Source organism: Oryzias latipes, chromosome 5 (assembly GCF_053564925.1).
Source record: "Oryzias latipes strain Hd-rR chromosome 5, Olatipes_Hd-rR_3.1".
Classification (NCBI taxonomy): domain Eukaryota; kingdom Metazoa; phylum Chordata; class Actinopteri; order Beloniformes; family Adrianichthyidae; genus Oryzias; species Oryzias latipes.
In genome coordinates this window covers 26,345,687-26,360,909 of record NC_136241.1, presented here as the reverse complement: position 1 = coordinate 26,360,909, position 15,223 = coordinate 26,345,687, and the positions used below count along the sequence as shown (strand labels likewise).

General features: G+C 38.7%; 1 protein-coding gene across 2 annotated transcripts in view; it reads right to left on the bottom strand.

Moving 5' to 3' along the window:
• sox13 (SRY-box transcription factor 13) overlaps positions 1-14,690 on the bottom strand; it is a 57,662-nt gene extending 42,972 nt beyond the window's left edge. The window contains exon 1 of one of the 2 annotated variants that reach the window (XM_011475312.4): positions 14,437-14,690. The gene's annotated coding sequence lies outside the window, so the exon portion shown is untranslated. Of the gene's footprint in view, positions 1-3,585; positions 3,708-14,436 lie in introns of those variants that run through there. The other variant, XM_078948066.1, reaches the window with a different exon arrangement.
• Positions 14,691-15,223: the final 533 nt, after the last annotated feature.

The following is a 15,223-nucleotide window of genomic DNA, read 5'->3' as shown; positions in this document are numbered from 1 at the left end:
GGATGAATCCATTTATGAAAGGTCTAAAACTTTGTCAACATGACCTAATCTTCTGTTCTGTCAAGGTCGGTGAACCAAAGCAGACTTTATTCACTTAAATTTGTGCCTTTGTTTATTTTCGGGTTTATTTGTATGACATTATTGACTTTTTCATGCACTGGGAGATTAAAGACCAACGTGGCTCCGTGTCACTCCTGTCCTTAGAACACCTGTTCACGCTGTCTGTTGGCGGTGAATCTGTGATCTAAGGGGCCTGATTCACGGTGCAAGTTAAGTTTAGTTTGTTGAAGGCTGATGACTTCATGGAGACGACAACCAAATAGTCAAGGTGTAGCCATTACCAGCGGGACTTTAAACGTTAATAACTGCCAAAACAGATTACAGTTTTATGTAATAACTGTTCAGAACAGGAATAAATGTGAAAAAGAGACTTTTCAAAGCACTAATTGATGATTATCAAAGTTATGAAAACATCTTGACAAAGTGTTTGTTAATACACAATCTTGGCTGCATAAATTCATGACCAAATACTAAAAAATCTAGTGATTATTACCATTCTGGTTTCTAATAAAAGTCGGTTTATAATCATGTAATAACTGAAGATCTAACAGTTTAAAATTCATCCATGGGGACTACAGCTGGCATAAACAATCAAATTACCATATTTTCAGCAGATTAGGGCACACCGGATTATAAAGTGCACCGGCAATGAATGGCCTATTTTTTAACTTAGGTCATATATAAGGCACAGTGAACTATGAAGCGCATTATGACAAAAGACTCGGAGATAAATCCGTCAGTCAGACTTTATTACCTGCATTCACGGTAACTCTAGATAGAACTTGTTTGTAACACGCTACATGTGAGCCACATTGGTGTCATCACAAAACCTATAACTTGTTTGCAACATGTACAAAAATAGACTGGTACTGCTAAGAAACATTACTGTGACTGCGCTTACTGCCAATCTAGCTAGTAACACACATAAAAACACAGTACGACACCGTTACACCGTTAGCGTATTCACAATAACTCCCAACCTTGTTTGCAACTTGTAAAAAAAAAAACTGACATGAACGCCACATACTTCTGAAAATTGTTTTCAACATCTGTAAACAACCAGAATTCATAAGGTACTATGAATGGAAAATGCACGTATTATTTTATTTAACTGCACCTAATAGTGCAGAAAATATGATCAAATTGTAAAAAATAGTTCAAAAATCTATTGAATAGTTCAAAATCTTTTTTAACTAGGAACTTTTGGGTTTCTTTAGATTTTTTTCTTTTCTTTTCTGCATTTGGTAAAGTATTGATACTACTTTGTATTAGTAATAAAAAGTTAATGTAGCAAGGGTTAGTATTGAGTATATAGTTGTGAAAGTTTCTTATCACAGCCACTTTCATAGTGGTTGGTGTCCTGGATATTTTATGACTTAATTTTTAACAGTTTACATCAATTTTAGTTTAATCATTGTTAATGCCTGAAATTGAAAAATAACATGAATTTGAATCTGAATTTGAAAAATGTGCCGATATGTACTCATTAATATTTTTTTGAATGTTTTATTGTTATCGTATGCATTTGAGCGACTTTAGAGGAAAAAAATTGCAGAACTGTAATAAAGAAGCCCAAAGAAAATATGTAAGAGCATTAAAAAAAAATTAAGTTAAAAATTTAGAAATAAAATCGTATTTAATAATGTATATGTTCCAAGAAACAAGAATAAGACCCGATTAAAATGATCTTTTATCTTTTTATTGAAGATATATAATGGTGTTTTTGCTGTGATTCAAGATGGGAGCTGAGAAAAATACAGTTTGATCAACTTTTTAGGGCTTCATTTGCGGAACATGTGTAGTAACTTTCAGGACTCAACACGCATTTTTAACACTGGCAGCTTCACTGACCAAAACTTTACACATTTCCCAAAACTACAGTGAAATAAAGAAAGAATTTGCACATTAATTTTCATAAATTTTCTTATCAAATCTTTAGTTTTTAAAAATAATATAGGAGGATTTACATATATAGGCATAAGAATATGGAATTCAAAACAAATATCTTTGCACATAAAATATTACATTATATTACCATTTAATTTAATTAATTATACTGCCTTAACACTTTTTTTTGCTGTTGTGTTATTTGTCTATTTTTTTAACCTTCGTGCACACATTTATGGTTGGGTTAAGTGGAAAAAAATATAAGCACAATATCACTTTTGACGTTTGAATCTCTAGCAGTTTTGGTCGTGCCTTCTTAGAATCCAAACTGAAACATCCCTGAATTTCAGTTTGAAACTTTGGAGAGGAGGTTGCACATTGTTCTGAGCCTGCAGGGCTCTTTGTTTTTGTAAGTGATAGGCCGATAAAGCGCTCAGACACTGCAGGCAGAACTTTATCTGGGTGGTTTCTCCTTCAATTGTGTTGCACTTGAGCTCATGATAAAACTACAACACAGGAGAAACAATCAAAACATAGCAGCAAAAAAATAAAATAGAAAAAAGTATCTGAATGCCAAACACATCTGTAGATCAGAAACGGTCCAAGGAATAGTTTTCTTTTTTGACCTGGAGTTTGATTTTCAGGACTGCTGCTCTCTCACCAACAAAACCAAAATAAAAAACTGTGCAAACATCCCCTATAAACTAGCAATGAATTTTTTGTTTTAAAAAAAAGACAAAAACCATAGTGTTATGTTAGTGTAGGGAAAAATCATGTAAATGACCCAGGAAGCTTGCATGTTTTTATTTGTGCGTCCAGATCCCCCGTGTTAAAAGGGCATTTGTCAATTCTTCCCATCTGCACTGAAATAAACAAATCTGCTGACGTAGGAAAAAAAAAATAAAGGTGAACAAGCCGGTTGTACTTTTATTTTCAGTCAACATCTGTGTGCGCTGAAAACTACCGCTGCCATGCAAATCCATTGGAAACATCAATCTGAAAGCTTGACCGGATCACTTTCTTTTTGTCTTCGAGGAGGCAAAAAATATCTGAAATGGAACCGTTCCATCATGTCAAGTCAGGCAAACAATCCAGAGGCTGTTATGAGAGCAGAAATATGGGAACAATGAAACAAAAGAAACTCGCCACATTCCTCCCTACAAAAGCCAACCCCGTCAGCATTTAGCTGAACACACCTTAGTCCTGTAGGAGCTTGTACTTTGGACTCAGAGCGCACATAGCAAACCCTTCGGGGACCTTTTTCTTTCTTTTGGGGATTAGCTGCGTTTAGATGCGGCGCTGCATTCTGGAGCGCTTCCGCCACTACTACTTCTTCTTCTTCTTCCTTAGGTGCTGATTTACAGCTGCTGATGAATCGCCGGCGAGGACGCAGAGCGCGTCATTACGGGCTTATGAGCGCACATTCACAGCACCGCTGGAGAATGACAGTAATTACTGAAAATCCCAGCTTTAATCTTAAGATTTGACACAATAGAAGAGTAAAATGACGGAGTTTAAAACTTTCAACTTAAGGATGAACAAAACAAACAAAAAAAAAGAGCCAAACTCATGGATAAAACCTTTCAAAGAAACATTAAATCTTCCTCCTAATGTCAGGGAGGGTATTGTGCGTCTTACCTTTAATGGTGTGCAGATGTTTACAGGCGGATTGGGCAGATGTGTGAGGCAACAGTCGTCTCAGAGAGTGGCCCATCACTCAAGTGAGGCCCCGCTTTATAGTCACCTTTTCTGCAAGTGAGCTTCCTCTACTGTCTGAACGTTTTTTTTTTTACTTCCTCACTCGGGCAGCAGGTGGAAAGTGTCAGAAAGAAGATGGGAGGTTAAGACGAGGCAGCAAAGGTTACAAACTTTTGAGTTTCTCCCCAAAAACAAAGCCTTTGTTAGATAAAAAAAAGGAAGGAAAAAGGTAGAGCTAATGTCACTATTATCTGGGATGCGGTGAAGAATTAAACCGAATAATCTCCTTTCATCCACACAATTAAAGTCAAACTTTGCTATCAGCAGAACATGGATGTAAAAGAAACTCAAAGTTTATAAAAGCTCTTCCTAGAAAAAACCCCACAGAAAACTGACATTGATGCTGAACTGACGGTGGATTTTTTGGGATTAAATCCGCTTTGATCTTATTTAGACCTTTTAGCCACAGTCAAAAGTGCCCTACAGGTGGATATGGGCTGTCTGCGGGCAAAAACCTGCTGCATGAAATATCAAGGTTGTAGAGGGTTCAGTGAACCTGTAGAGCGAAAACGTTGTTTTCTGTGAGCATGCTGCAGGTGAAAGGTCGTAGCGAACGCTTCTACAAGTATGCAGATACAGATTTTAGCGTTTTTGGACCCCTCCACCAATCCTGCACACTGCTCAAGGAGCCTGTTAGTGCTGTTCATGTGATGAGTGTGCGTTCCATGGGTTCAGCCTGACTGGTAGAATTTAGGAAGTGAGACAATCAGAGCCCATGCACACTCTGCTTGTGCAGCATTTGCACGCGGTCACTAGCTGTGGTTACATGTGCAAAATATCTTTGATCTAATCAAATTTCAGATTAGAACTGAAGTGTGTACATGGGCCCAGAAAAACGTTATCCGATTATAACAAACGTTTACATAGCCGCACTTTTAATCAGAATAAATTATTCTAACATGCGCAGAACTATCTGAAATACTGGAAACGGCCGTAGTAGAAGAAATAGCGAGTTCTGTTGTAAACAAACACAGCTGGAGCAAGATGATTGAGGCGTTTTATGACACAATCAGAAAGCAGCGACCATCGTTTATCATGTTCTCCTGTAAACCGTGCAATGGGGGGACCATGGCATTTCAAAGGCGCTGCTGGCTCCATGGGAGCCCGTGCCGCTTCTTAGTGGGCTCGTATTCATCGGGTGGGAACCGGCAGCAGGAGGAGACCCGCGGGGCGATCCGGACTCAAGTGGGGCGGAGTGGTCTTCTACCGGGGACTTGACGTGCCGTGTGGCAGGAAGCAACTTTCTGGCTACAGACAGAATTTGAGCTCAGTGTATTTAAACATATATGTGCAGTAAGGTATGTATCAGAGGATGTTGGATTGGCTGTTCTGTATGTCAATCAAGTCCTGTACTTCTCGGTGAGGGTTTTGATTCACTGGTATGTTGACATACCCGAATCCACAGTTTACCGTCTAATGCTATGAGTCCTCTGCGTGCCCCATTCATTAATTGATAGCAAACACCTCATCAGGCTTTATCCCTCACATAATAGATAATAGTTGTGGCGTTATGGCGCTGCTTTGGATCAATTCTGTGAAGAACTAGAAAGTTACGTGTTGATGACATCACAGCAGCGATGGGCGCCCTGCGTATTGGATGTAAGACACGTTTTCAGGCGAGTTCAAATAACCGTTCATGCATTCATGTCAACCGTTGGACCTTTGTTTCATTTTTCCCTCCCATTTTCCTTCATTCCTTATCTAAAACTTTTTTTTTTATTAGTATTTGGACTGAAAAACAAACAAATACATTATTTAAATGTTCTACAGTTTTGTGACCTTAGAAACCTTAGAGACTTTAAGCACAAAAACACCTAAAAGTTTAACCTGCAGATTTTTATGTTTCTACACAAAAGTGAGCTACTATGAGTGCTATGTAAATAAAAATGTTGTAGTAAAAGAAACAATTTGCAAACAGATTTCCGCATTTTAATCATAAACAACTTTCTAAAACTCTTTCTGAAACGCTTTTACCAACTTTTGCTGTATAAACATATTTTATCTGTGCATCTTTGATGAGCAAAGGTTGAACTGCAAATTACTAACAAGCAGTAAACTGGACAGGAATTGTCATGTACAAAAAGAAACTAGTTAAAGAATAGTACTTGTTTTTGCTTTGTACAAACATTACAAAATGGAAAGTAAAAACGACATCTATTTCTTCTTTAACCTGTTAGACAACTTTATTTCTGTTTTTGGTAATACTGGTTCAGGAAAAAGCAACAGAATCTAACTTTTTTTTTTTTTTTCAAAAGGCCAAATACTGTTTTATTAAACTTTTGTGGACAAGAAAATCAAATCAGAGACATTATTTTTTTATTTGATTTAAATTATCTATTCTTAAGTCAACATTTTGTTACGGTTTTGAGTTGATTTATGTTGACTTTTTTTAATCATCATATTTTAGGTAAAGCTTTACTTTTTTTTTTACTATTTCAGTATGTATTTGATGTTACTTATAAAGTGCTAAAGTTCATCCTAAAGAGGCCTCAGTTAACGTCTTGTTTCCATGCGCAAGAAGATGTTTTTCAATAATATGAAATCTTTAGTCATCTGGACCATTTATATTGCAGAATTTTACCAGTTTTCCTGTCAATCTCAATTATTTTCCCTAATTGCAGCAATTAGGTCAAAAAGTCAACAGCAAAATGAAAGTTCAGAAAGAAATAAAATAAGGGTCAAATGACTAAATGGACTTAAAAATTTAAAAAACATTACACTTTTAAACACATAACTTGTGTGTTTAATTAAATCGAATAAAATTCATCTCTGTTTGATTTTTTTTTCCTTTTCTCTTTTAATTTCAAATTAAAGTTTGTATTTGACCCCGCAGGATTTTGTTTTTTCTCGTGAATATGTGTAATCATATTGAACAAACACCCTCAAAAGTTACAGATAGGAAATCAGGTAACGCTTGTTTTAGTCTAAACAGATTCATGTGTCATTGGTTAAAATTTATGACAGAAATAATAATAATTTAAAAAAAAATAATTGTTGCTTAAAGCAAAAAAAAAGAATACATTTTAACAGAAAACAATTCAGTTTGTGTCAATCTCTACACAAACTGAATTGATCAGCACCAAGCAAGTTAACCTAAACATGCCTGACATGAACTTTTCTCCTCCATAAAAATGCAATTTTATCTTTTATATTTAAATATTTAAAAATTAGATCACGGTTTTGTGGAATCAGCAGCAATTTGTGCTACAGATGGGGGGCCAATCACAGACAACCAATCAACACTCACTCTTAGTTATCAATAAAAAGCTAATGCCCAAACTGATGTCAATTATCTGGGGAAAATCTTGTAGAATGCCAACGAGTCGATCTCTTTGAATGTTAGAGCTCTCAGAGGAACAAAAATAGCAGAGATGAGACTCTAAAGTTTATCTGTAACGTCTGCACATGTGACAACCACCAGAGAGGAGCCATGTGGGGAGAACAGTCAACCAGCAGCCTGTTTATTGCTCAGTCATCCAGCTGAGTGTTTTGACATTCACAGCTCTTGTAATTCAGACAAGCAAGCGAGAGGGTCTTCATTTAAAGAGATCACAAGGCTTCCCTGAACTCGCCATTGTTCTGTGTGATTGGCTTGGCCTCATACCGCGCCGGGGGACACGCGCCTCCTCGCCCGCGCACATAGACACGCAGTCAATCTCCACTGCACTGTTTCTCAGAGGACTCTCGGTTCAATAGGATTCAGAGAACAATGTCCAGAGGATACGGGGGGTCAGGGGGAGAGGGAGCAGAGTGGGGAGGGGGGCTTTGTCTGCTCTGCTGCCATCACAGAGACAGCCCTTGCAAAGGAAATTGTGCACGAACACACACAAACCTACAAAGGTGACTCCGGTACACGTTTAAAGACCCACTCTGAGGAAAATTGTGTATTTGGTGTATCTGACATGTTATTGTGGCATTTCTCTAATGATGAGGGGCATTTAGAAAAAAAGTTAAGCTCAAAACTGCATTTCTGAGTATTTTTTGTTCAAATTGTTGTGAATCAGGAGCAGAAGAAGAAGAGCTTATTTATGACCCAAAAAATACCCTTTAATCCACAGCCATGGTGGATCTTGAAAGTTTTACCTGAGGGGGCAAAGATAGGACAGGAGGTCTTGGTAGAGTGGTATAAGAGGATGGCACAGGAGAAGTATTTGAATGTAAATGAATTTAACAATTGATTGTAAAAAAATATACATTTTAAAACATTATCAATATAAAATTTTATTTTAGAATTCTTCTTAATACTGTAGTGCGCACGTTGACTGTATATGAGTGAGATCTCACTAAAGAAAATGTTACTTATTTTCTCCAATATGTTAGGAAACGTTGTCTTATGTGTTGCTTCTATGGCAACCACACTTACCAATAAGCAATAAGCTTATTGGAAGTCCGCACCCCTGCATAAAAAGCGGGCTACACAAAATCCGTCAATCAATTCTCGAGGTGGGGGCCGGCAGGGACCACAGGCTTTTATTGAGGCATCTGATTGGTCAGTTTATGACTTGAATAACTTGCAATGAAGAAAAACAATCATGAAAAAACATTTGGATTAACAAGAATGTGTTAAAAGAAAAAGGTATCAGACCAAGAATGGTTATTCTGACAAATAGAATGAATTACATGAATAACAGCTTTTTATTTCTCAAAGTCTAGAGGATTTTGGCCTTTTAGGAGCAGCAGGACCTTCCTGCTTGGAATGTGACAGGTAAGGAGTCACTTATTCCAGTTCTCACATACAGTCAATAAATGCAAAACCTGTTTTTACTGTGTATATCTTTGCTTCAAGCTGACTTTTCAGGAACAAATTTTGTGTACTAAAGATATAAAGTTGTGATTTCTGTACAACCCCATTCAGAAGAACTCTACAGCAACATGTCTCAGTTTCAGTTTACTTTGAATTTTAGTTGATTTCTGTAACATGTTTTTTCCTTAGCCATGTGTAGCTCAAAACATCATAGTATTCATATCACCGTCTGGCTTGACACATACAGTAAAACCACTATCTCTGGCCTTTTTCCTGTGTCAACAAACTGGTGTTTAGTTGTTCCAAAATGTCTTCATGCAAAGCAGCATTCTGCATATTTAAACCATGACCAGGAAGTCCCACCCACCGCGGTAGCTTCTTGATGCAGCTGGTCAAAGCCTTGAAATGTACTGTGATACTCATTTATTTCCCAATGACTCACCAGATCATCAAGACCCATCTGTAAATCTTGACAAATATATTAACATATGTGGCAAATGGAGTTTACTTATAGAGCACATCTACCTCCAAAGCGCTTTACAGTCACAGTCCCACTCACCATTCTCGCACTGATGGTGGCTTCGCGTACATTTAATATGACAAAATCGCTACCAAGTCAAATGGGATACTGCAAGTCACTTCATAAGAGTTCATATTGAAGGAAAATAATGCATACAATGTGGCCATGCAACAAGACCTGCAGACCTCATTACATCCATTATACATATTTTTCTGTAAAGGGAAGATTGTTTTATAAACCGGGGCCGGACGGCCCATTCTCCCTGCTTAGATTAATACTATATTGTATTACTATTGATATGCTAAAAATGTAGATTTTCTATTATTATTAAATGTTTGAATTCAATTTCAATAACACTTAGTTGCTCGTAGGCTTCTAGAAATTAGAAGCTGGTGAAAGTATGGTGCACTGGGGTTCTGTCTTCTATTCTCATCTCTTCTATTTTAGTTAGTTATTTATCATTCATTCATTCATTTTTTCTGTACCGTTTTTCCCTTTCGGGGTCACGGGGCTGTCGGAGCCTATCCCTGCCACTTGTGGGCGAAGGCAGGGGATGCCCTGGACAGGTCGCCAGTCTGTCGCAGGGTAGAATGTCCACAAACACCCATTCACTCTCACAGTCATACCTATGGTCAATTTAGAGTTGCCAATCAACCTATGAAGCATGTTTTTGGATGGTGGGAGGAAGCTGGAGATCCCGGAGAGAACGCACGCATGCACGGGGAGAACGTGCAAACTCCACACAGAATGGTCCCCCATTGATGTTGTGTTTTTCATGTCCCCCAGCCGGGACTTGAACCGGGGGCCTTCTTGCTGTGAGGCAAGAGCGCTAACCACTGTGCCACCGTGCAGCCCCAGTTATTTATCATTTAGTTTTTTATTTTTATTTTTTGGAGGGGGGGGGGCTCCTTACTGCGAAGGAGGGTCTGTGCAGGGATGCCTAGTTTAGCTTAACCTGTTTAGTTTAGTTTAGCCATTACCTATTGTATTCTATGACTTCATGATCATTACGATTTCATGTTCATAGTTACTGGTATGAAGCCCATTGAGACGACTGTTGTTGTAATATTGGGCTTTATAAAAAAATTGAATTGCAATCATTGAGCTACTAAAGCTGGAAATCTTTTAAAACTTTCAACAGTTTAGAGCCCCGTAAGACGTGCGTTTATTTTTCACCGTTTGTCCAGTTTTAGTCCTAAAAACTGAGCTTCACCACGATCTAAATGTTTTTGTTAAAAACACAACGTGTTGAACCTTTAACAAACGACAACCTGATCCTAATAAAAACAGTTGCAGCTAGAAAACCAAAGGTAATGGACCTTCAGGAAACACATTCTTTAAAGGGTTTTGGTAGATCACTGGGCTGCAGACAGACCTGCAGGATGAACATGACAAGCTGTGTTTGATGCAGGGCTGTAACTAAAGATTTTTAGAACCAAAGATAACATTTTAAAGTTAACAGTTTTTGCCAATTTAATATTTGTTTTATCACTTTTAGAGGCTCTTTGATTTTGTGGGGATTAGTTGTTTGCAAGTAAAGTTGTAATAACACAGGTTTTGGGATTGAGAAGCTGCTAAGACCAGGGTGGGAGGCATGGCTATGAAGTAGATCCACCCTAGAGCACGGTGTTAAAGAACAGTTTTCTGTTCATTGTTTTAACATGACTTTTTAGCACCCAAACTGAAAAGTGTATTCATGAAAAAGGTGAGGTTTGCAAAACCCCTAAAAATTGGTGCAATCTTAAATAGCGCTTTTCTACCTTCTTTTCTATCACACAACTTGCATTGTGCCAACCTGTAACCACCAGGGGCAGTGTAGGGTGCAGTATATTGCCCAGGACACTTGGACACATAGGGCGGCAATTCGGGAATTGAACCTGGGACCTTCCTAACAGAGGTCAACCGCTCTACTTCTGCCCCACAGCCATAGTTTATCCATTTATTTAATGTACATCTTTCTGTATCACAAATATGCGGATTGCTAAGATCTCTCCTCACTGAAGTAGCTTTGGGGCAATTTCAACATGGAACATTTCACTTCCAGGTACGCTGGCTTGAAATGTCACTAAATGGGCTATGCTGTTCTTTCTGAACCAATAGCCAAATTGCCTGCCAACATCAAGGTCATGGGTTTAATCTACATACTGGCCAGAACTATTTCCCTGTTTAAACCACTGGGAAATAACTATGTGGTTTAAAAACTAGGCTGTAGTTTTTAAAATGTAAACTAACTGGACATCCACAAAAACCCGCCACAATGGCACAAGTCGTAGTATTTTATGACTCTACCCACTTTAGTATACTAGCATAGAAACATCAAATGGATAAAACTGAAAAATACTGCTGCTAATAGTCACAGGCTTTGCTACGTGTTCGTCAAATCAATCCATAAAAAACTGAACCATGTAACTTTAACAGAAAGCTCTATTTTCAGCCCGGCTGAAACTTCTTTTTTAACTGTCCTGAATAATTGGAAAACTTGACCTAGGCGGATGTGCTTTGGTCAGCATGCATGATCCGCATGCATAGGTCATAGGAAGTTTTGAGCTACACAAATGGTTTGCTTTCCATGACCCTGCAAAGACTTTAAAAAAAATAAACTGAACAGTTTGCACACACATTGTCTGACCTGCAACAGATTGAACAAAGGTAATGCCCACCCAGACAGGGCAAACACTGAAAAGGTGTGGCAAGCACAAACACTTGTTGCTAAGGAAAACTTTAAAATTTACTTTGATGAAAAAAAAACACAAAAATCACCATGGATACTAATGAGCCCTAGACATAAAAATAACTGTATAGTTGCCATGGGCCTACTGTAACAGGCTGGATGTTTGTTTGAGTTCAAAAATCTGATTACAACCATTTTTTACCAAGTCCACTAGAGGGCCTCATGTTTAAATGAATTGTGGGTAAATACTATTTAAAAAACAAAACAATGGATGTTTTAGTTTTTAAATATGAGCCAATATGTGCTCTTTTTAATAAATAAAATAAAAAAAGAGCACATTTTGGGACCATTATCCCTATAACATCTGAGCTAAGCTAAAGCTCAGAGGTTAACCGTTTCAATTTAATCGTTTACACAGTTCATTCCAATGGATTCTAAAATGGAGAAAAGCAGCCTCATCCTAATAAGCACCACTTTACAGTAGTGAAATGTTTAGAAAATCGACATAAATCTCCTGATTCTGGCGCGAACAAAAGCAGCTTTGTACCGATCTGCAACACGGTGCAAAGCCGCTTGTCTCCGAGTCAGAATCAGCTGATTCACTTTGATCACATGAACAGTCGAGGAGTTCCGGGATGTCAAAGAGCATTTAGGTGTCACAGACGATGTCTCCGGTGTTAAAGGATTACCTCACAACAGTGGAGCCAGTTATCAAAATATTCATGCATTTTGTAGAACAAGCACCAAATTTGGCTTGGATGTATCTTACGACTCCCTCTTTCAGAAAAGCACGTTAGAAACAAGAAAAATCCAAGTTTTTAAAACATATATTATACATACATAATGTTCTTGTAGGTACCCATCAAGTTTAAAGACTGAATTTTGAGCATGAGCAGCCCATATTGTTGAGACTGAGGCAAATACATAGTGAATGTTTTTGTAACAAATGAGTGAATGGCCGCCATCTTCACAAATGGCCGCTATTTTGTATTTTTTGCGTGGCTAACATTCTTTTTGTGAAAAAGGGGATCACAAGGTACATCCATGCTAAATTTGAGGCTTGTACCACAAAATGCAGGATTTGTCTAAAATGTCAACCTGACGTTAACAGGCGTGTTTCCAAAGAACTCCAAATGCAGTCAAATAAGTCTGATTTTTTAGTTTTGTTTTTTAGTTTCACCTCTTCAAACTGCAATTTACCATGCAATCGCTTATTCATCCATAACTTCTTCCTGGATTTTTTTTTTTACCCTCTTTCAAGGGTCTCTAAAAGTTTAGAAAAAGTTTCAAAACTTCAAAAGATTACAATAAAAGCAGATAAATGAGGGTAACTCCCAATACTCCTAATATGTTTTAGTTGTTCAAACTCCAATCAGTTTTTAAATATGCACAAACTAGTCATAAGAGCAAAAAGGCCAACAATCCAAGCAGGGTCTTTTGATACCAGCCAGCACATCATACCTATTGAGAATTGTTACCATATTGAACTCGTGTTGCCAAATGCTTATGATGTCATTGTCTTTAAAAGTGATTTCATCAAACCCATGAATAATTATTTGCTGATCTAATCAATGCAGCTTACTATGTGTAAGAAATCTCCACTGCACTGCAAATCCCCCCCCCCCCCCCACACACACACACCACCACAGTTCAGTGTCACCAGGTTATTATGATCCAGCTAATTCAGCCGTCAACCAGTTAATCAAAAACTGCATTTTGTGTGTCTGGGAAGTTCGAGACGCCATGGGACTGATGGAGCCAACACAGAGTACCCCCCCCCCCCCCCCACCACCAACATGAACCCATTCACCTGGAAAACAAAGCTATGAGAAAGAGAGGGGTGGGGGCGGAGGTGAAGGGTGAAATGCCAAACCACTCCTTGAGATTATCTTCTGTGTGTGCACTTTTTTTTTTTTCTTTGACGGAAGGAATCTTTATGTCTCGGCTGCTTTGTCCGGTTAGCCAGGAGGATCGGGAGCATGAATTGGAGTTTGTGATGGCAAGCATGGCTGCATTGTGGGTAAACAAAAGCAAAGAAAAGAGGGGGGAAAAAAAGCAGTGTGGAGGGTAAGGATGGGACAGAAAGAGGAGAGAAGGGAGACTGGCAGAAAAGAAGGTCAGGGAGTCCCTGCTGATGGACAGCATTGTGTGGGGCCAGCCACTGTAAAGATGAGCGCACACTCCCTCAGAGATCAGCGACACCATCACTGTGCACTCAGAAGACACCTCACAAGATGCTCTGACTTCACACCTCCTTCTACTCAGATCCTTGTCCTCAGGCTTCCCTGAACACTTCTTGGGAAGGACACCCAACTGCACAACGTCAAAAATCAGTATCTACTCCACTTTATTCCCAAAACCCTGTGAAACTTCACAAACGCAAACTAAAATCTCCTTAAAATGACCTAAATTTGATTGTTTTAACCAGACTCCGAGGTTAAAATAAACTTTTTTCAAGGTTATTTTAACTCCAAATAAAAATTAAAAAATACCATAAATTGTGTAAAATGAAACCACTATAACTTAAAAACTTATTTGTAGTATTGCTCCAAAAAAGTAACCCAAAAATATATTCCAACATGAATAAGCCAAGAATTGGGTTGAAGAAATATCCCAAACTCCTGTCAAACTCCTTCCAGATAAACCTGCATCTGTGCCAAAATCCTTGCTCTTTAAGTAAACCTCTAAACAGCAGAAAACTTCTCAGAAGTTCAGGAGTTTCCCAGTCAAAGCGCGCGCTCCGGCGCACAGCCTCCAGAGCCTTGACAGCCAGTGATCCCCAAAGCCGCCACTCACCAGTGCCGCTGAGCCCTGCGCTCTCCGCCGACAGAGCGGGTGCGGGTGGGGGGCGGGGGAGAAAAAAGGGGGTGAAAACTTCCTCCTCTTCCTCTCCCGCTGTACTTTTCTCTCTGCGCGGGGTTGCCTTGCGTGGACGAGGCTGCGTGGGGAGAGATAAAGACGATGCTGCGCGTAAATGTTTTGGAGAAGGAGATCTGTCGCTCGCTCCCGGCGCCTTCCTATCCACTGGCTGTGCGCTTCCAGCAGCAGTCACCGTGCTGCGCCCTGCTGCTCACCTCCCACTTAAAGGGAGAGAGGCTGATTTCCAGCTGGTGCTGGTGGAAACACACGCGTGCGCGCATAAACACGCACTCACACATACGATATGTCCCTCTTTAATCCATAAAAACTGATTCATAAAAACAAAACAAAAAACATTGAGTGAAATTTGACTGACAGCTCCATTAAGAAGAAAATAGAAAGTTAAATAAGTTTGATTTCATAATTCAGTTTTAAACTCACTAAAATAACTTATTGAAATATATTCAAATTTGGAAAGAAACTGAAGTAAAAACCCATCAATCCAGACAAATGTTTTTTAAATCACAAATAGAAATTATGAGGCTCATAACGGAAATTTAAAATGTTACATTTTTCAATTTATTTTTGGATTTTGGTCAAGTGCACTTAAAACGTCATGCAGTCCTCACGGCTGCTCGTTAGGGGGCAGTGTTGCCTGGAATGAGTTCTGCCAGATAAAAAAGCTCAAAGAAGAAAAAGAGCCAGTCTATCGGCTTATTATTTA